Source organism: Lissotriton helveticus, chromosome 12 (assembly GCF_964261635.1).
Source record: "Lissotriton helveticus chromosome 12, aLisHel1.1, whole genome shotgun sequence".
NCBI classification, from domain to species: domain Eukaryota; kingdom Metazoa; phylum Chordata; class Amphibia; order Caudata; family Salamandridae; genus Lissotriton; species Lissotriton helveticus.
The window spans coordinates 281,748,761-281,769,181 of record NC_136073.1 but is presented as its reverse complement, the minus strand read 5'-3'; the positions used below and the strand labels follow the sequence as shown (position 1 = coordinate 281,769,181).

The following is a 20,421-nucleotide window of genomic DNA, read 5'->3' as shown; positions in this document are numbered from 1 at the left end:
TAAATATCCTTGAATTTTGTGTCGTCGTGTCATGGTGGAAGCCCCCGCACATTCCAGGTTATACATCTCAAGTTAGACAGATCACCCATTATCCCACAATGTCCCGTGCATCCTACTAGTTCCATATCTTAATCTCCCCAAACGTGGGAAAACGTCCGTATCGATGATGAGCCCTCCCTCCAACATCCCGAAATAAACCAAACCTCCCTCCCCCCCAGAACAGAACCTAGTAACCTCCATCTAGATCCTGTCCAAACTTTCCCAGGTAACAACATTTGACTAACCCAACAGAAGTTGCTGTCGGTGTGCCTTAAGGGCAGTACGGGGGTGGGTTGGTCGCCAATGGGCAGCCGCCCAAACTCCTTATCAAGCAATCGAGCCCCAAACATTGAAGCATCCTATTGACCACCCATCCCCCAATCTCAATCAAATAGGCCCTCCCACAATATACAGCGGATCGCCCGTTACAGTCTATATTTGGGACTCGTACAGCTCACCGGGTGCTTCTAGCCTTCATCTAGCATTCCCTCCGCCGTCGCTGGGGTGACCACTGGTAGAGGCCACTGGGGTGACCACTGGTAGAGGCACACTGTCCGTTTCAGAGCGCTCAGTGTCCGAATGTTCACCGCCTTTTTTGGACTCCTCTTCTTCCTGTGACGGAGAATCTTGTGTTCCCGATATGGCAGACACCACCTCCAGGACACCTTGGCGCTCCGTCTTTGACTCCAACTGCGATGGCCTCTTCAGACCTCTGTCTGGATCGGATCCGCCTCGACTTCCGTTGCGGCAGGCCCCCAAAGCCCAGTCCGGGCCGATGGTCAAGGGCGTCCTTCCCAGATTTGTAAAGTTCCAGCCAGGCGCAGGCATCGTCAGGAGTATCAAAGAACTTGGTGCTATTGTCCACAATTACACGTAGTCGAGCCGGAAAGAGCAAGGACTATTGTAGTCCCTCAGCTCTCAGTTCGCTTTTGACCGCCAGGAAGGAGGTCCGCCGCCCTTGCGTCTTATAGGTGTAATCCGGAAAGATGTTGATCTTGCTGTTCTCCACCTGAAAAGGACCGTTCGCTCGTGCGCTCTGGAGCAGCAGGTCTCTGTCCCGATAGTGCAACAGTCAGGCGACCACCGGACGTGGGGGATGGCCCTGTTGCGGCGGCTTAGCCGGGACTCTGTGAGCCCGTTCCAGCATGTAGAAAGAGGTAAAACCCTCCGGCGCCACCACCGTCCGGAGCCATTCTTCCAGGTAGCGTACCGTGTCCTTCCCCTCGACCTTCTCCGGTAAGCCCACTATCCTGATATTGTTCCGGCGATTACGCCCTTCTGCCTCCTCCGCACATCTCTCCAGCGCATCTATGCGGTCCAGCACGTTAGTCATAGTGGTTGTGAGGTCCTTTTGCGCCGGTTCCAGGGTGTGAATCGAGTTCTCCACCCCCTTAACTCTATCTGTTAATTTTCCATGATCGGCCCGTGGCGCCCGTGGCCACCTGCGCAATGTCCTGTTGGAGCGCTGCCCGGGAGTCTTTTATTGCTGACAAGATTTTGTCTAATTGAAGTTGCAATTGAGGCTCTCTCGATTGTCCGGGGTCAGAGTGATCCACTTTGTCTGTTGTCTCGGTATCCGAGGTGGGTTGAGCACCACTTTTGGCCCTCTTGGGTTTTCATATGCTGGGGGCGCACAGTCCGGTGCCCCATCAGGGGGCAGGGATGCGCCACCCAAAGGTAGGAGGATCCGCTCGGCCAGCCGCTCTCGGGCCCGCACTCCAGGGGCCCCCCGAGCTACAATTCAGGCGCACGAAGCGTAGGGGTCCACAGTTGCAATGCTGCGATGAGGATGCAGAGAGGAGCCGCCAAGGCCGCAGCGCTACGGGTGCTAATTGTCGAAGTGTGGGGTAGGGTAGATCGCGCTCCAACGATGTGGCCAAGTGTAAGCGGCAGGTTCACCCCAGCGGTATATAGTGGCTAGGCTAACATCATCTATAGGTGCTGTCGTCGGCCAGCCAGTGGCGCAGTGCCAGCACAGTAATGGTCCCACCCTAGGGCAGCCAGCGTGTGTTCTCCAGTCTCAGAACAGCAGTCTGCGGGCTCTCGTCGTAAGCTCCGAAAAGGCCACTCCCTGTAGCACCGATGTGTACGCTCACCTCTCGGGTTCCCAGGAGTAGGTCAGAGTTCAAGGGACCAGGGCAATAGGAGGAAAGGGGTACCCACGTGCATCACGTAGTGTCAACAGGCAGTTCCAGGTGTCTCCCAGCAGCAGGTTCCGTGCGCTACGGCCGTTGTGCGGCCCCCCTCCGCTCACGCGCAGGATTAGGGCCGCTTTAGTGCGTTCGGTAGCAGCACTGGCCGCCGTACAACACCCACAGGGATCACCAAGGCTGGCCACACCTGCTCAGGTTCGATGTTCGGACAGTACCAGGAGCTTCGTCGCGGGGTCCTGCCACCCGTCTTCCCGGTGCACCGCCGTGGGGTCACACCACTCCGCCCCACCGTCGTCCCCAATACACCTCCTCACAACCCCCCAGCTCCCTACAAGTGTCTCGGCTGGTGCTCCAAAAAGTACGGTTCCCGGCCCTCCTGTTCCCAATCCAGGGGCAAACACGATTAAGGCGCTGTCCCACCTCCAGGTCCCAGGCCGCACGGCGCCGTCAGGGCCGTTTGATCAAATGCGCCCCCTAGCGTGGCCCCGGAATGTCCAGTCCACTAGTCTCTCAGTTCAAAGAAGCCCCACCGGGCCTCTCCCCCCAGGAAGGTGGAGAGTAAATGCAGGGAGCTGCAGGGACCCAGGGGAGACCCCGCGTGGCGCTCCACGGCGCAGCCCTAGTGATGTATGCAGCCGCGCTCCTGCTAGGTCGTGGATCCCCTGTCCCCCTCGCCCCGGGGGCTCCTGACGTGTCTCCTTCTCTCTGCGGCGGCCGGGGTGGGGAGGGAAGGGGCCGGCGTCCTCAATCTCCGATGGAGCTATCGGGGGAGATGCTCCATGGGGCACAATGTATTGACCCCTCCTCCAGCGCCCCTCACCTCCGTGTGCCCAAAGGCGGCAGCGACTTGTGTAAATGCGGCACAGCGAGGGGGAGTAAGCCGTCTCGCCTCCCGTGTGCGAGCCGATGCAGCTCCAGTGCGGCCCCAGGAGCGGGCCGATCGAAACCGCAGCCTGTCGTCCCATACGTTCCCCTCTGGTCGGCAGCCGCACCTCAGGACCCAGTCACCGCTCCGACCCTGAACACAGCAAGCTCACGGGCCGGCAGTGCTCCCAGCAGCTCCGGGACTCAGCTCGGCACTGCAGCCGCCATTTTAGATGTGTCCCCACTCGGGACGTCCTGGACAGTGCGCCGGTGATTTTCTGTGCGGCCAGCGCTATCAGGCACAGCGCCTCATGGGTCCACCGCAGGGGACACCTTTCCCCCATCAGGATGTGCGGGTTGGGGGTCAGTAGGATCGGTAAATCAGGATGTATGGGGGCTCGATCGCGGAGCCCAGCGCTCAGGCGACCTCCTCCATCAGCGCTCAAGCCACGCCCCCCTGCACCATATACTCTTAATGGCAGTACTGCACTTACAATGTCTAAGAATTTACGTGGACACTGTAGGCGTACGTGGCTCGAGCACTTGTACCCTCACCACTGGTATAGTGCACCCATCTAGAGGGGTGGCTGACCTGTGCCCTGGCAGTGGGTTGTAGGCATGACACACAGGGATGTGTGCCATGTCGACTTTTCACTTTGTTCTGCACCAAAACACGCAGCCTGCAAAGGTATTGTGTGTGAGTAAAGGTACAAGGCCTCTAAGGATGGCATAATAAGTGCTGCAGCCCTTAGAGGCTTTCCCTTGCCCCAGTGCCCCTGGTACATGTGGTACTATTTACAAGGGACTGACCTGTGACCAAAGAGTGACAGTTGGGTTTTGTCTTAATGCAGTTTTAGGGAAATAATATAGGCCCTGGGTACCTGTTTGGCAGGAACCCAGGGTACACTCAGTCAAAGTGCATCAGCAGTTTAGCAAAAAGTAGGGGCAACCATGCAAAAAGAGGACACATTCTTACACCTTCTCTTTGGGTTGGGGTGCTTATTATGGTGACATGAGGATGTGTGCTTTTTGGTCTATGAAGTAGCTTTTTCTCAAAAACATGCTGGAGAAGCAAGCGGCTTGCCTTGCAGGCTTCCACAGTGTGACAGTGGATGTTTGTGGTCACCTATAACTAGGGGGACTATGAGCGAAAGCTACATTCTGAAGTGACAGAGAAGAGATGATAGTCTTCATTTTGAGTTGCCCATTGCAGATCCATTCCCCGTAGCCTGTTATAGGAAGTGTCTTTGGTGTTGTGCTATACACTTTTGGGGAATGGTTCCCCCTCGGGATGCCTTTCAGTTTTCAGGGCTTGCTGCATACATTTTCAATTATTCTGCTTCTGTCAAAGGTCCAGCGAAATGTCTGGGAAGATTAAGCACAATTGATTCTGATTGCCTCCGTCTGGGCTATCGGGAATCTATGGGCATATTAAGTAACCATGAAAAATATTGTTACCAAAAGTAAGTAACTTTTTCTTTTTCCAGAAATGGGATTTTCCCAATGATGCACTAGGAACTTTTGCTTGCAATAAGGACTACATAATTTTGGATTCGATTATCTGTAATTTCCCATCATCATTTACAAGTAGCTTTTTTGACAAAGCAAGAGATATATGTGAGGAAATGCCCTTTTTGCGTGGTCACCCTCAGTTTCTTTATGAAGTTTCTTGTAAAATGTTAGACTCTGCACCCTGGGACATTGCTGTTCAGTGTATATGCTCTGACCCCCTAAAACATGTAGAAATTGGCAAAATTCTTGACTGCCTTATTTAACCTTTCTGTAGGCCACAAATATATTGCGTGGAAATACACGTGGCATTAAAGGTTAAATATGATCTATAGATTGCAACACTTTTTGTGTGATCCTGAAGTGTGATAAAGGAAAACATGGTATCAGGTCTGACTACTGTAGTGTAAAACCACAGTGCAACCTGTTAAAAGAACCTTTTTTAACAGGTGAAAACGTCACTTTTAAATATTAGTAAATCACCCCTATTGAAAGTCTTGTAGCCCACAAAGTAAGGTGTATTGTATTTAGAAGTGGGGCATATTGAAAATTAATGTTAGCATGTCCCTACAGTGACAAGGCCCTAAAAGCTATTGCATGGTGGCAGACCTAGCTGTTCTTTGTAGACGACCAGAGTGCAGATTAAAATACTATTATTGTATCCCTGCACTGACTCAGTCTGCCCCAGATGCTGTTTGCCCAATGCGGATCTACTGTACATTCTATGGCATTGCCCTGCCCTGGGAGAGTACTGGACCGACATAGCGACCACTTTAGCCTGCTGCACCGAGCGCTACATCCCTTTTCACTGGGAGGTGTATATTTTGCACCTCTTTAAGAGGGGCAAGAAGAACAGGGTGACCCCACAATTCTTGGACCTGGGCCTAGTCACAGCAAAACGCCTGATCACTAAGAGATGGAAAACACCAGTGGTCCCTCATGCATTGACCTGGCACCGCTTACTGCTCAAGGGTGTGGCCCTGCAAAGGAAAGACCTGCCGGGACTTCGCAAATTTCCCCTAGCTAGTGGTTGGGGGACTATTGTGAATGACCTACAGAAGCTAGATACGCCCACTGAGGATATACAAGAGGGGACGGGAGTCTAAGCAGCTCTACTGCCACAAATTGCTGTCACTACTGCAGTGACTCAAGTGGGGCAGTGTCCCTCAATCTCCGTTCAGCCAGACAGAACATAGTTGCTTAACACCTGCTACAAGCAGATAAACACCTGATGTAGTACCTCATGGCCATAGGTCAAGGGCGATTATCCCCTCCCCCTCGTCGAGTTATTTTGTCTGCATTTTGTTGAATCCAACACCCACTGTTCGGAAACTCGTTATATCATACACAGATCATCAATGAGCCGCACATTACTTAGGCAGACAACACGGTTACTCCTGCATGAGGGTGACTTACCGTTCTCCAGTATTGTTTTTTTCATAGATTCACGTGCTTGAATCATCCCCGTCTTAGTGTGAGTCCCACTGTATATATATATGAAAGCAGTAGATAAAATTACCATAGGCTACCATGCAATGAAAAATCAGTGCACTATCCTATCCACCTTCTTTTGCAAAAAGAGCCAAATTTACCAACAGCCGATCAGGTGATGGCACCCTCTAGAACAATCCCAAGAGAGGCTAGGTTCCTCAGATTTTCTACCGCATGTCATGTGAAAGGGAGTCTCCCTGAGCTCTGCTCAGTTTCTCTGGATTTCCAGTTTTCTAGCAGTATTTTTATCAAAAATGTCTGAATCTTCAAAGAAAGGTCTCCTCAGGTCATGTGGATCATGTGGGAAAAAGAGGCTACATGCAGAGGATCCACATAAGAGCTGCATCAACTGACTTTACCCTCAACACAAGGTAAAAGACTGCAAAATCTGTAGAATCTTCTCTACAAAAACCCTCAATGGTAGGGAGGGTAGATTATTGATTTAGTTACAAAAACATGAGTCAAAATCTGATCTTCTCTCTGAGGATGAGGAGAGCTCTACCTCACTGGCTTCAAAGGAAACACCTAAAAAGAGAGAGAGATCTCTTGAATCTCCTGAAGTTAACATTCAGAATCACCGTCGATGAAAAAATCATCCTCTAAACAAGTCTTTCCTTCCTCATCGTTGACAAAATCTCCATCGCCGGCAAAGTACTCGACCACTGTCCCGTCAACGACAATTACGGAGACGACTATTGTTGTACAGGCATCTACCTCATCGTCGACGGCAACACTGACGACGACGACGACGACTGCAACCTTTTCTTCGGCATCCTGGTCGACGACGGTGGTTCCGTCTACGATCGCGTCAATGACAATCTTGTCGACAATACAGACGAAGGCTTCATCTTATTCTATCACATCCCCGTCGATGACGCAGACGCCGTTACCTTCGACGAAGCTGACAACGATGTACCCCACGCCTGGTCGTAAGCGTCCATCTTCCTTGCAGCTTACTCCAATGTATCCGTCAACGATGTTCTCATCGACGACACAGTCGGCGAGGCAATTTTTTGTAAAATCCTTCGATAATTTCTCCTTTATCTCCTTCAACATTCTTGGAGGAATCGGATGATGATGGGATGTTTAGACCTGCCGATATTACTTCCCAATTGCACGTAAAATATCAGGATGACGATGACGAGGATTATGGAGGATTATATCAACAAGGAATATCACCCTCCTCATGCTAAAATGCAATAAATGGAGCCAGTTTCAGAACCTATGGTCCTCCTTCCTGTCGCAATGGTTCAAGACCGTCGGGATTTATTGAGAGACTATTGTACACGTTTTCCTTCAGCACCTGTTCCTCCACTTCCGCAGCCACCACTGCCTGTTGTTTCACCACTTTGTACCTCTGTACCTGTGTCTGCACCCTCCCCTTTGGGAGATAGTAGTGGGCCGCAACAACATCTATATACCTCTGAAGAGGGAGAAATTGACGATAATCAGCCTCAAAAGGAAAGTCAAACAGGAGATGAATGGGATGACTGTCATATCAACATCAGCGTCTCCATCTCCACAAATGATAGTCTCCTCCAAAAGACATCAGCGGCTTTCATGCTTTAATTGAGAGAGCAGCATCACAATTTCAACTATCCCTAACAGTAAAGCAATCAGACTGCTTTCTTTATGATTTTATAGACCTATGTAGAAAATTGGTTAGATCTATACCTATTGTTGACCACATATGGGAAGATGGATTAAAAGTAATAAGGATACCAGCCACAGTTATTCCTGTCTTGCCCAGAATTGACAAAAAATAGAAGGCTCCGGACGATGCTCCAGCCTGTCTAATATGTCATCCTAAGCCTGGCTCCGTTATCTCACAGGCCGCACAACGAAGATCGAGGTACCCTCTAGCTCCCATTACTACTCCACCTGACAGAGTAGGGAGGCGCTTGAAAAATATTGGAAAAAGGTTCACAACCACATCAGGAGCAACTGTTCGAGCTGCCAATGCTCTTGCAATTTTAGCCAGTTACGATCAACAGATGTGGTCGGACATTGCCCAATTCTTAGATCTCCTCCCACAAGACAAGAAGATGCAAGCTAGAAAAATCCTGCTTGAAGGAGAAAGGTCAGCTTCCGAAATTATTGATTCTTCCATGGATATTGCTTCTTTAGGTTTCCGTCAGCTTGCTGGAGCCGCTGTCCTGAGACGCCAGGGTTGGCTGAAAGCAACTATGTTCCGCCCTGAAGTACCGATCAAAATCTTAGATATGCCTTTTGATGGTGAAACACTCTTTGGCAAGCATATCGATGAGGCTTTGCAAACCATTAAACCAGATACGGACACAGCTAAGACTCTAGGAACGCTCCAATACAGAAAGACCCCCTTTTGTGGAACGTGGGCAGAGGAAATGATTCTTTTCAAGGAGGTTATCAAAGGTACCAGCCTCAAACGTACACCTCTTACCGGCCATCCTACCAGCAGCAACAGCAATATCGTGCAACACAGCAGGCTGCCTACTCTAGACAGCCTAGACTAAGGGAACAGTCTCAGCCCAGAGATTCGGGCCGTAAAGAGTGATGACGGTTCGCCGCCTGCCGCTTCTCTGTATTCTCGGACGAAAGGCCCTCTCTCACATTTTCTGCATCAATGGAAAGAAATAACATCAGACAAATGGGTCCTAGATACAATAAGGAATGGCCATGCCTTAGAGTTTACCACAACGCCCCCTCATCACCCACCTCAAAGATCAACACTACCCCATCTTTAGTTATTAAAGAAGGAGGCTTTGATAATGCTTCAAAAAGGAGCAGTAGAACGTGTTCCACTCTTTCAGAAAGGAAAAGGTTTCTACTCTCGCTTTTTCCTGATAGAAAAGAAGTCGAGGGAATGGCGTCTCATTCTAGACCTCCGAAAACTCAACATATACCTGATGAAGAAATCCTTTCACATGGTTACTCTTCAGGAGATTTTACAACTTCTGAACCATTCAGCTTTTTTACCAAGCCTGGATTTCGAAGACTCATACTTCCATATCCCTATCCAGCCCAAACATCGAAAATTTCTAAGTTTCTCTGTGGCAGGAGCCCATTGTCAGTTCAAGGTTCTTCCCTTTGCTCAGCTCCGCAGGTTTTCACCAGGTGCCTTGCTCCTGGGGCAGCATTCATATGGCTGAAAGGCCTACAGATCTTCCCAGTCTCGACAATTGGCTGGTAGAAGCCCCTTCTCTTAGTCAGGCTTAAGAAGACATCTCTTTCTGCCTGCAACTATTGCGCTCTCTCGAACTGGCAGTCAATCTCCGAAAATCCATTTTAGTCCCTTCTCGTCGACTAACATTTCTAGGAGCACTAATAGAAACTCTACAGAACAAGGTATACTTGTCAACAGAAAGATTGAACACAATCTCATCTCTGGCTCACAACCTTTACAGAAGAAAATGCGCTTCTGTACGTCTCCTCAAATCCTTTCTCAGGATGATATCTTGCGCCATTCTCATGGCACCTCATGCTCGACTTAGGACGAGACCACTCCAGGAACAGTTGGACGCCCATGGCTTCAAATATCAGGGTTATTCGATGACATAGTTCAAATAACTCCGATCTTGAAGGATGCACTTCTTTGGTGGCAATCTCTCTCTGAGACTGTCATTCCTTTTTCCTCTTCCAGAGTTTGTTCTGACAACAGATGCATCTTTGGAAGGTTGGGGAGCACATCTGCAAGACCTCCAAATAGGCGGCAAATGGAGTCTCTCTCGCTCCAAAATGCATATCAATTTTTGGGGAACTACGGGCAATTTTTCCAGCCCTCCAGTCATTCCCCCCAAGGATAAGAGTATCCTCAGTCCTCATACACATGGACAACACCACCTGCATGCATTACCTGAACAAGCAGAGAGGAACAAGATCTCCTATCCAATCTTGGGAACCCCAAAAGATATGGGAATTGACTTTACAATATCATATAACTATCAAAGCGGAGCATCACCCAGGAATAAAAAACAACCTGGCGACACGTTGAGCAGGTTGAGTCAATCAAATCACGAGTGGGAACTCAACCAATCAGTTCTCAACCACATCTTCCAAAAATGGGGAGCACCCAACTTGGACCTATTTGCATCTCAGGGGAACCGGAAATGCTGGTTCTTTGCTAGCCGGGAACCTCAGGCAGGGTCATGGGGGAATGCGTTTTTGATAAGATGGTCAGGAATCTTTGCATACGCTTTTCACTTTTTTCCCGCATCCTTCATCTCCAGTGGAGAAATCTCTTCACTCTTTAGAGGTATATATATGTATATTAATTCTTTATTCGGCTTTGCACATTGGAAAACCATAAAAGCAATATTTGATAATACAATTTCATATTAAACAAGAGATCATATTATTAGATAAAATTCAGACAAAGACAAGTTAATATCTAAAAAACAGAACATCAGGTTATTTCATTGCGTCATCCGAAACTAAAACTGGCATAAATTTTACAAATTTTTCCTATGCTTCATGACGCATTTTAGAAAATTAAGGACAAGATAACAAAGAAGTTCAGATTCTAGCAATTGGATGTGTAGCATTGCAGGACGACACCGTCTAAGTCCCCAACGCCTTAATAGTGGTAGTAGCCAAATTTTCCTGTGTGGATGATGGAATTTACAGAACAATACTGTGTGTAAATTAGTCTGTATAGATTCCTCATCACAGGGACAGGCATGGAGACTTAAGTCCCATCTATTTCTCTCGGGGAAGGCCACTAATCTATGAAAAAAATCTAATCTGAATCTTGTCAGTAGCATTCTATCATGCGTACTAAACTGTATTGTTAAATACGGCTGGATGGAATCTGTGGCCTGGATCAGATTGGCATGAAGGACCGAGGGTTTTGTCGACTCAGAGGTCAACCTCAATGTCTCTAAGTGTCTCAAGGCAAGTTGTTTCAGCGCTCTCTTTGGTAAATCAGTAAAGATACCTTAAGTTTTATTTGCAAAAGACAAAGCATCTGCGCAGAACGGATCAACTTCTAGTATCCTATAGACCTGTTAAACTAGGATCTATTGTTACAAAAGGGACTGTTGCACGATGGATGGCTGCCATTATTCAATTGTGCCATTCAAAGGCGGGTAAACCGCTTACAACCAAAACCAAGGCACATTCCACAAGAGAGTGGCTTCTTCTGCTGCTCTTTTTACTGGTGTCTCGCTAGACCAGATTTGCCGTGCCGCTACCTAGAATAATGCTCATACTTTCACGCGGCACTATTGCCTGCAATAAGATAGGCCTCTATTTTTAGAGGTTTTCTTTCTTATCTGATATATACATGTATTTATATTATTGATATATGTCCAAGGAAACTCCTGACCGCCAGTCACAGGGCGGTTCTGCACAGGTGTGGACCTCTTCCCCAAAAGAATAGTTAGTAACGAGCCACTTCACACAAAGTAAGTGTAAGCAGTTGCTTTGTTTTTATTTAAGCATTCTTAAGACCAGTGTCTTCCATGTCGCATTTCACTCCGTATAGGAGCTTGTTCACATGACGCGCCCCAACAGGCATTGCATGCAAATTTAAAGTGCTTTAAAAGCCCAAACAGCCGTAAAAAGAAGACTGAATGGCATGTAAAGTGCAAAAATAAATACAATGACAGGCAGTGGCAGTAAATTGAAAGCAAGTTGATACATAAAATGGTGTCAAAAAAGAATGTTAATTGTGTAAAAAGAGCGTAACATTTACTTCACAATGAGAATTATGGCAAGTGCCTTCATAATCTGTTCAAAAAATCAATGAGCCTAAACTAAAGCGCAAATTTAAGCAACGCAATCATTAACAATGGCAATTAAATATTGGATATACATTAAAGAACAACATTAATGGAAGTTCATTTAACAGAACTATTCACATTTCAAAGTCCGATAATGCCACATTATTAGTATGAAACAACGCGCAATACATTTGAACACCACAGAAGTAAATAACTTCCCACAAAAGAATTCATGCTGCTAAAGAATCGCTAATCAATAAAGAATAAGAATTCAATCAAAAATCATTTAATCTAAATAGGATAATATATGCATTTAGAAAAGTGCAAGTATAACTGCATAGTGCCTTTTAGATTGAATAGTGCGACATAGCAGCAACTAACTGAATAAAGTGCAAGTGCACAATACCAAGGGAAGTACAATTCCTTCAAGAGTCACCTATGATGACAATATATGGATAGCACAAAGGTGCTAAAATACGCCACAAAAAAGTCATGAAAGTGCAAAAAAGTGTTATGCAGAAAAAAGCATCAAAAGTATATGAAGCTAACTAGCAGCAAAACAGAGACTCAATGTGAGAGAACCACATAATATCAAGTCTTTGGAACAAGAAAAGAAACCGTGAAAAAATAGGACTCATCAGAAACAAAGAGGAATCAATTTACAAAAAATAAGTACATCATAAGTGAAGGGCACAAAAATTATAGAAAATTGTACAGATCTTCATTAATGTTTAATCCATTTGGAACTCTGGTATCTAACAAAAGAATGTAATGGGTTTCTCTTTTCCTCAATAGTTTGTCACGATTCCCGCCCCGTCCGGGGTTAGGGACTGAACCCAGAACAGTATACTCGCAGTCTTTGAGTTTATTGTCATGTATGGACTTAAAGTGTCTGGCCACTGGATAATTACTGTCAGAATTGACAATAGCTCGCACGTGTTGCAAGATGCGCTTATTTACTGGGAGCTTTGTGCTCCCAATATATTCCAGATAGCAAGTGCACTTAAGTTTGTGAATTACATATTCTGACCTACAGGTCACATATTCACGAATTGCAATCTGTTTCTCACTAAAAGCAGTTTTATAGGGGGTACCATTTTTTGCAAACGTGCAAGCACGACAGGATGTGCATTTAACGAAACCCATTTTGGATAACCAGGTTTGTTTGGGAGAAACTTCAGGCATGGATTTGTCAAGGGCATCCCTCATAGAGGGTGCCCGTCTAAAAGTGATAGCTAGTTGGCTTGGCATAACAGGGGCCTAAAATGTTGTCAGTCATAACAATGGGCCACTCAGAGTAGATGATATGGCGAATGGTCTTTTCCTGGTTAGAAAAAGTGGTGATAAGGCGAACTGGACAAGCTGCTTTAGGGTCAATGGACATAGCAGCTTTGGGAATGAGCAAATCCTCCCTTGATATGATCTTAGCTTTCAAAAGGGCCTGATCTAATAATTTCTTTTCATAACCTCTTTGGAGGAACCTTTGAACAGCTTCAGCCAAACAACCATCTGAGATCTTTTATATATATATATATACATATATATATGTGTGTGTGTATATATATATATGTGTGTGTGTGTGTGTATATGTTCATATGATTGATATGTTAAGTACTATCTCATTAAGGTTTTTATCTTGGCATGTATGTTATAACCCACCATCCTCTAAGGTACAAACGGTTATTTTACAGTACTATTAAACATGCATGTTTATGGAACTGCTAACTACTCTGATTCAATTATGTGAATCTATGAAAGATCCAATACTGGAGAAGAAAATGAGTTACTTACCCGTAACTATGGTTCTCCAGTATTGGTATCTTTCATAGATTCACATGCGACTCACCCTCCTCCCCGAAGAGGCTTTCTTTATTCACCAAGGTTTATAATTGCACACTTGTGCTGGAAAATCTGAGGAACTTAGCCTCTCCTGGGATTCTTCTAGAGGGTGCCATCGCCTGATTGGCTGTTGGTTGTGTTTGGTTCTTTTTACAAAGGAAGGTTGCTAGGCTATTCCACTGACTTTTCATTGCATGGTAGCCTATGGTAATTTTATCTACTGCTCTTATATTGTTACCGTGGGACTCCCACTACGAAGACGGGGATGATTCAAGCATGTGAATTTATGAAATATACCAATACTGGAGAATTGTAGTTACAGGTAAGTAACTCATTTTCATATAGACTCCTTTAATCTCTCATGCATGCCACATTAAACGCATACAATCACTGCTGTATCAAACAGTATATGTAATACACAATAATGTCCAATTTATTGGTGAACGTCACATCTTAAATAAATATTAAGGAAAAGTAATTTTTATAAATGCACCCCTTTACTTGCCTAAACTGTCAGAAGGCCAATTGCCATTATCTTCTGCTAGCTCCTAGCCTGACTCAAGCCGAGAAATAGGTGTAAGAGGTGTGAAGTATCTCCCAGGAGCAAACAATCGGCTATTCTGATGGGCATAGATGAATCCTCTGAACTGCACAGAATATTCAGAGTGGTGTCTGTGGACATCTTCTTGTTACCACACTGTCAAGTCCTGCGTGACAGGTCTGTTGAGCCACATGTAACACTTGGGGCATACCTGAAAGTGAGAGTTCAGGATGCCAAGACATTTGTTATACATTCCCTGTCCGATTCCTGAACCCTACTTTTCTCTTAACAAACTTCTGCCTCTGGGGTTGTTTTGGGTACAGTGCCTACTTTAAATTCAATTTAAGTGCTGGAAGTAGGAGGACATTGATTTCCGTATGACTCTCCTACACACACCCACAGCCCTCACAGCCCAAGTTTAATGTGGCAAAATACTTTTGTCATTTTGAAAATGCCATGGCCAAAGGCATGTTGGGCCTACTTGCTTAAAGGTAAACAGGAGCTATTGGAAAAGTGGTTAGGGTTGCCTCTGGGAACTTTTATGCCATTGGTTATAGAGTGCCCAGGATCCCTCTCCAATCATTAGCTAGTGCCAAGCTAAAATGTCCCGCGACACCTTCATCAGAACACTGCTAAATGATTACCGGACTGGCTTAGTCTGCTGCACTTGCCATCTTTGAGTAGGTCCTGAGGAGGTTGGAACCCTTCCACCTGAGATCCAGGGCCAAAAAAGACTTTCAAGAATCATAAAACTGATTCCCTGGGTGGCTCTAGGAACATAAAAAACTGAAGAGGACATACCTATGAAGACTCCCAGCTTACTAGTGGCAACTACACAGTGACTGGGCTTTGCTGTTGCCTTGTTCCTGAAATCCTGAGAGTCTCTAAGCAGTCTGTCTGAGGTCTGGGGTGGCCTTGGTGTTCTACTCCTGTGGTTGTTTAGCCTCCAAAAGAAGTTTGGTTACTTTTCAAAAGATTTGCTCCAGAGCTTCAAGGGGACCTATTGCGAAAAGTAAACCTGACTCGTCTGGCGCACACAACAAGTATTATGCAAGCATAAAATACCGAAAATTACAGGATTGTGAAATTTATTCTGGTACAAAAATACAATATATATCTTTGAGGCTATCAATAAGTTGTATCTGTAAGTCTGAGATAGTAACCAGACAAATAGAGAGAAACACCCTCCATCACACTCTATAAGCCACTAAAATATTCTAACAAGTCACGTAGGTATGCAGTGAAGTTCCAGTCATGGTGTATGCACCTTCAAGGGCTAGTCCTTCAAAAATGTACAGAATTAGTATATCAAATAGGAAGTAAGAACTTAGTCCACAAGCCTCAATAGGAGATTTCATGTGGGTTATCAGTACTAAAGCAGCAATATTGTGGCCAATGTACAACAGTACTGGAATAATTGTGCACCTATCTGCACCAACAACCCAGTTTCAAAAAGGGTAAAAGCAAAAAGCATCCGAGTAGTTTCATGACATCCAATTGCATTTCAGCTTTGTCCCGTGTGGAGAATATTTTTCAGAACTAAAAAGTCCCATTTTAGATTGAGACTTAAAAACTTTTTTAAACGTTCTTAATTCCAGGCCCTAGTATGGCCAATCTACTTTGTATAGCTGACCCACAATGCATCGTGGGCTGCCTCCAATCACTGACGTTGGTGTTTTGTGCTTTTTGCAGCTATTTTCATCTAATTCTTTAAAAAAATCATAACTGGAGTTCCTCTCACTGGATTTTGTGGCTTTGATGTCATTTTGCTTATTAAATATTTTCTTTTTATAAATAGGATTGTAATTGTTAGAGTAAGATGGCTGCCATCTGACTGCAGTGAGAGCCGCTGCTGAGCTCTCACCCCGAGAAATGTAAAAATTCCGGCATGTTGATGCACACCTACCTTGCTGATCGGTGGATCTCATGGTGATGCAACAGTGGTTTCTGTCGGAGACTGAAGGGACTGGCTTCTACAGTTGAGGCGTTACTGGGACTCCATACAGCGGCAGGCGCATGTCGGAGACGCCCGATCCAGGAAGGAACGTCGGGCCCAAAGACCAACAAGCCCGTGAAGGCATTTCCGAAGGAGCCCCCGAAGGAAGTAGCTACCATGGAAGCAGCCGCGGGACGTGGCTCAATCCAACCCGGCGTGGCGCACACTCTGAGGACGGAGGAGGCTAGCTCCAAAGTGCGAGATGGCGGTGCGGAGGGGTGGAACAAGCCATGAATAGCTAATGTGGAGGGCTCTTCACGACAGCCTTCAGTTGCCGAGGCTTTCATGCTGGTGTCCGCTGGCGGCATAGTGAACACCCCAAGCTTGGTAGTGTGCGGGTCAAAGGAGGCTGCTGTGTCCGGCGTGGCTCCACCGCCACCCTCTGGGGATACAATGTTGCTGCAACAGCCCGGACCGGAGCTGGGGCACTCAGAGGAGGCAGCTGATTGAGTAGCACAAAAGGAGCTGCTAGTGTCTACAACTGCTAATGGGAGAAGTGTTCAAGAACAAACTGGAATTCTTGGGGCGGAGATCACGGAAAAAGGTAAAGACCGAACACTTGTAACTGTGACAGATGTCCCTGATTTAGCTATGCTCTGGGAAAGGGGGTTATGGGTCAACATTTGAGTTCATTGTGGACAAAACCAGCTTTGGGATCCCCAGAGGGAGACAAGTTCTTTTCCCTTACCAATGATACGGATATTTAATTTTCAAGCTAGGACAATTCAGCTGATGAAACTGATTCAGGGGACTCCTCCATTACTCAAGGGGGCGGCTCAGTAAGAGCCTCACCCAGAAGCGTAGCAATAAAGTGAGAATCAGCCCTCCTAAGTCGGACATAGCCACAGCCCGCAAACTTGAGTGGGATTACTCCTTCACCAGTCAGGTGTGGGATGACGATGAGACACAAGCCCTAGCCCAAGGGGGGCATGCTAACTCTGTGAGCTCTGTAACTGATCCTGCCACCCCTCCTTCTCTTGATCTTGTGCATTCCACCCTGAAGCAGATGCAGGGTGAAGCTAGACAGTCGTAGAGCACATCAAGCTACTAAGAAATTGCAGGGGTCCCTTCGGAAGGTGAATAAACTATGCACCAATATCATAGAAAGGGTAGCTCATGTGGAGGAGAGAACTGTGACTCTGGAAGAAGAAGTCTGGAAGTTGCAGACATATAGGGGGCGCACACAAGCAAGCGGAGGATGTGCCCTGGAAACTTGAAGACTTTGAGAACCGGCAACGGAGAAACAACGTGAGACTGCTGGGGATAACGCTAGATCTTTTGTTGTAAACCTCCTCAAAGGAGAATTTTCTGACCTCAATGGAACTGGGACATGGATGTCCAGCGGGCGCATCTCTTTCCAATAACACAAAGAAAAAGCAACACAACGGATCAAATGGCACGGCCCAGGGCAGTCGGCCATACTGGACAGATCAAGGCCGGATGCAAAGCGTACATTTGAGGGGCACACATTCTTTGCTCGGCCGGACTTTTGCCATATTACGGCCAAAAGGAGATGGAGGCTCCGACAAATGATAACTCCTTTCAGGGGACCGGCTATGAAGCATATCTTCTATACCCTGCTCCGCAAATAGTTCTTCTGAATGGGAGGGTGCAGATGTTTACCTCTGAAATCAAGGCACAGGAGTACCTGAATGAGATGAATGAAGCTAAAGGGAAGGTCTGGATTTGCACAGTCTTCTCAGGGGGCCCCACAGTAGGCTGAGACTTTCGTATATAAGAGTTGCAGGACTTTTCAGAAAAGCCTTTAGTCAAAATGTGTATTGATTTTATTTTTTTCCTTTTCACCGGGTCTGTAACACAGTGGGTGTATTCAAGGGATCGGAGTGAGGACACTGCGGCGATTCAAGCTGTGAGACTTGACCACCACACATAGGTCATGGCTGACATATTTGCTTGCAAGGGGTGAAGGCAGGGGATGGGGGAGTTGGGGGGCGAGACAGTGGGAGCAGGAAAGGGCGAGAGGGGCAGCACAGCATTTGACGAATACCTTGATAAGTGGGGAAACTAATGAGAGCAGGCTGATTTATATAATAACTGATGTAGGATTGCAAGGATACATTAAAGCTATTATTATGGTAGGCAAACTGTCGAACTGTATTTAATGAGTATACAAATAGTCTCAATGAATATTTGTGACTTAAATGATCTGTGCAAGAGACAAAGAGCAGCAATAATTTTGAAAACTCTCCTGGCTGATATTATATGTCTCCAGGAGACCCACGTAGAGGGCAAAAGAGGAAGTATACTGAACAGCTAGGGTATAAACTTATCAATGCTAAGCAGGGGACCGGAACGGGAGGGGTCGCCATTCTTTCTCGGCGGGGGATATATCTTTTAAGAGAAGCCAATCGGATGCCGCTGGGTGTTGGTTGAATGTATGCTTCAAGATCCCACTTTCACTTTATGTTCAGTCTATGGCTCGACTGCAGATGACCCCGAGCTTTTAGAATTTTTGGATACGGAGCTTGCACAGTGGCCTACCCCCATAATAATGTGTGGTGATTTTAATATTATTGGCTTTGAAAGACATTGGCGGGAAGAGAGGGATAAATATATGGGACGAAATAGAAAGGTCTTTAAGCTCTCACTAATTTCATACAAAATAACAGACTAACAGATGTGTGGCCGCACCTAAAAACAGCTGACCTGGATAGCACGTTCTTCTCAGTACCCCACAAGTCAGTTGTCCGACTAGATTACTTCTTTGTCTCCCGTCAGCAAATACCTAGGTGTAAAATAGAGCAGCATCCCTGGATTATTTCGGATCATAATCCCTGAACTGTAATAGTCACTTTTGCAGGGGTCGGAAGATCAGAGCGGGTGTGGTCATTTGAAAGAAGGCTTTTAAAGCATCAAGAGTATGTAGCGCATATAAGCAAATGGATTAAGGTGTTCTGGGATATCAATAGGAGGAGCACAAGTTGTGGTATGGTTTGGGATACGTTTAAAGCTGGAGTCAGGGGGGAGACACGCCACTATAGCCTGTACTGGCAAAAGAGCGTGGCGCAATGAGAGAGAATGCTGTACAAGTCCTTAATGAAGGTAGAAGAGGAGCTCGCAGCTTCCTTGGCGCCGGGTACACCACTGGTTAACTTACTGTTTAAGCTGGCTTTCTCCAAGGCAGAGATGGGAGACATTACTGCGCCAAGGCAGCTGAAAGGTTCCTCTGTAGGAGGGAGCACTGTTACGAGTACAGCGAGCGGGTGGGCCACGTCTTGGCAGCACGACTAAGACAAAAGAATGTGGCAGGAAAAATCCTCGAAGTTTTAGATTCTAGTAGGAATCTTATTAGGGGCTTGCCGGGGATTCGGGAAGAGTTTCCGCATTACTATAAAAATCTGTATTGTGAGGAACAACAAGGGGAGGAGAGTCTGATGCGTGAGTACTTAGGTGATATACCCATTCAGCGTATGACCTCCGAAGATGCGGAGTCACTTGAGACTTTATTGCCTATGGAGGAGATCTATGGTGCACTTAGTAGTCTCCCCTCTGGCAAGGCAGCAGGACCGGACCAGATCCCACTAGAATTTTATAAAACCTTCCTCAATATAATAGGGCCGAACCTGGTCGAAACTGTCTTTCCAGCTCAGCAAGGGAGCTCAACTCCTGAATCCTGTTCTGGGGCAGATATTACCATATTCCTTAAAAAGGGCAAAACACCTAGAGAGCCAGGTTTTTATAGACCCATCACGCTAATAAACAATGATGCTGAAATACTGTCTAAGGCCTTGGTGACCCACTTAAATTATATTATTGGGAAAGTGATCCACCCTCGCTAGCACAGGTTTAAACCAGGGAAGGGCACTAAAGATCACACTCGCAGGGTTATAACTATGTTTCACGCTGCCGAAGGTTTATGGGGCCCTATGGCTTTGATACTCCTAGATGCCGAAAAAGCATTTGATAGGGTCTCCTGGGACCATCTTTGGATGGCTGTGAGTTGATATGGTATCGGGAATCGCTTCATCGGTGCAATACAGGCTTTGTGCAAAGCACTGACAGCCCATTGAGACATAACGGGGGGGTATACAGCACCACTATCAATCACACAGGACACCAGGCAGGGCTGCCCGTGCTCCCCCTGCTCTTTGCCTTATACATTGACCTGCGGATCCGAAAGATGGAGGTCAACAATATAATCAAGCAAATTAGATTTCATGGGCTCGAAACAAAAATACTGGACTACACAGATGATATCGCTGTGGTCACCCCCGACCCCCATACTGCTTTAGCTGCAATCGACGAAGAAGCCTGAGCCTTTGGTTCGAT

At 46.5% G+C, this 20,421-nt stretch overlaps 1 protein-coding gene across 3 annotated transcripts in view; it reads left to right on the top strand.

The window, feature by feature from the left end:
• Window positions 1-20,421, top strand: part of ANKRD27 (ankyrin repeat domain 27) — a 582,242-nt gene that overhangs the window by 236,708 nt on the left and 325,113 nt on the right. The gene's annotated exons all lie outside the window — the stretch shown is intronic.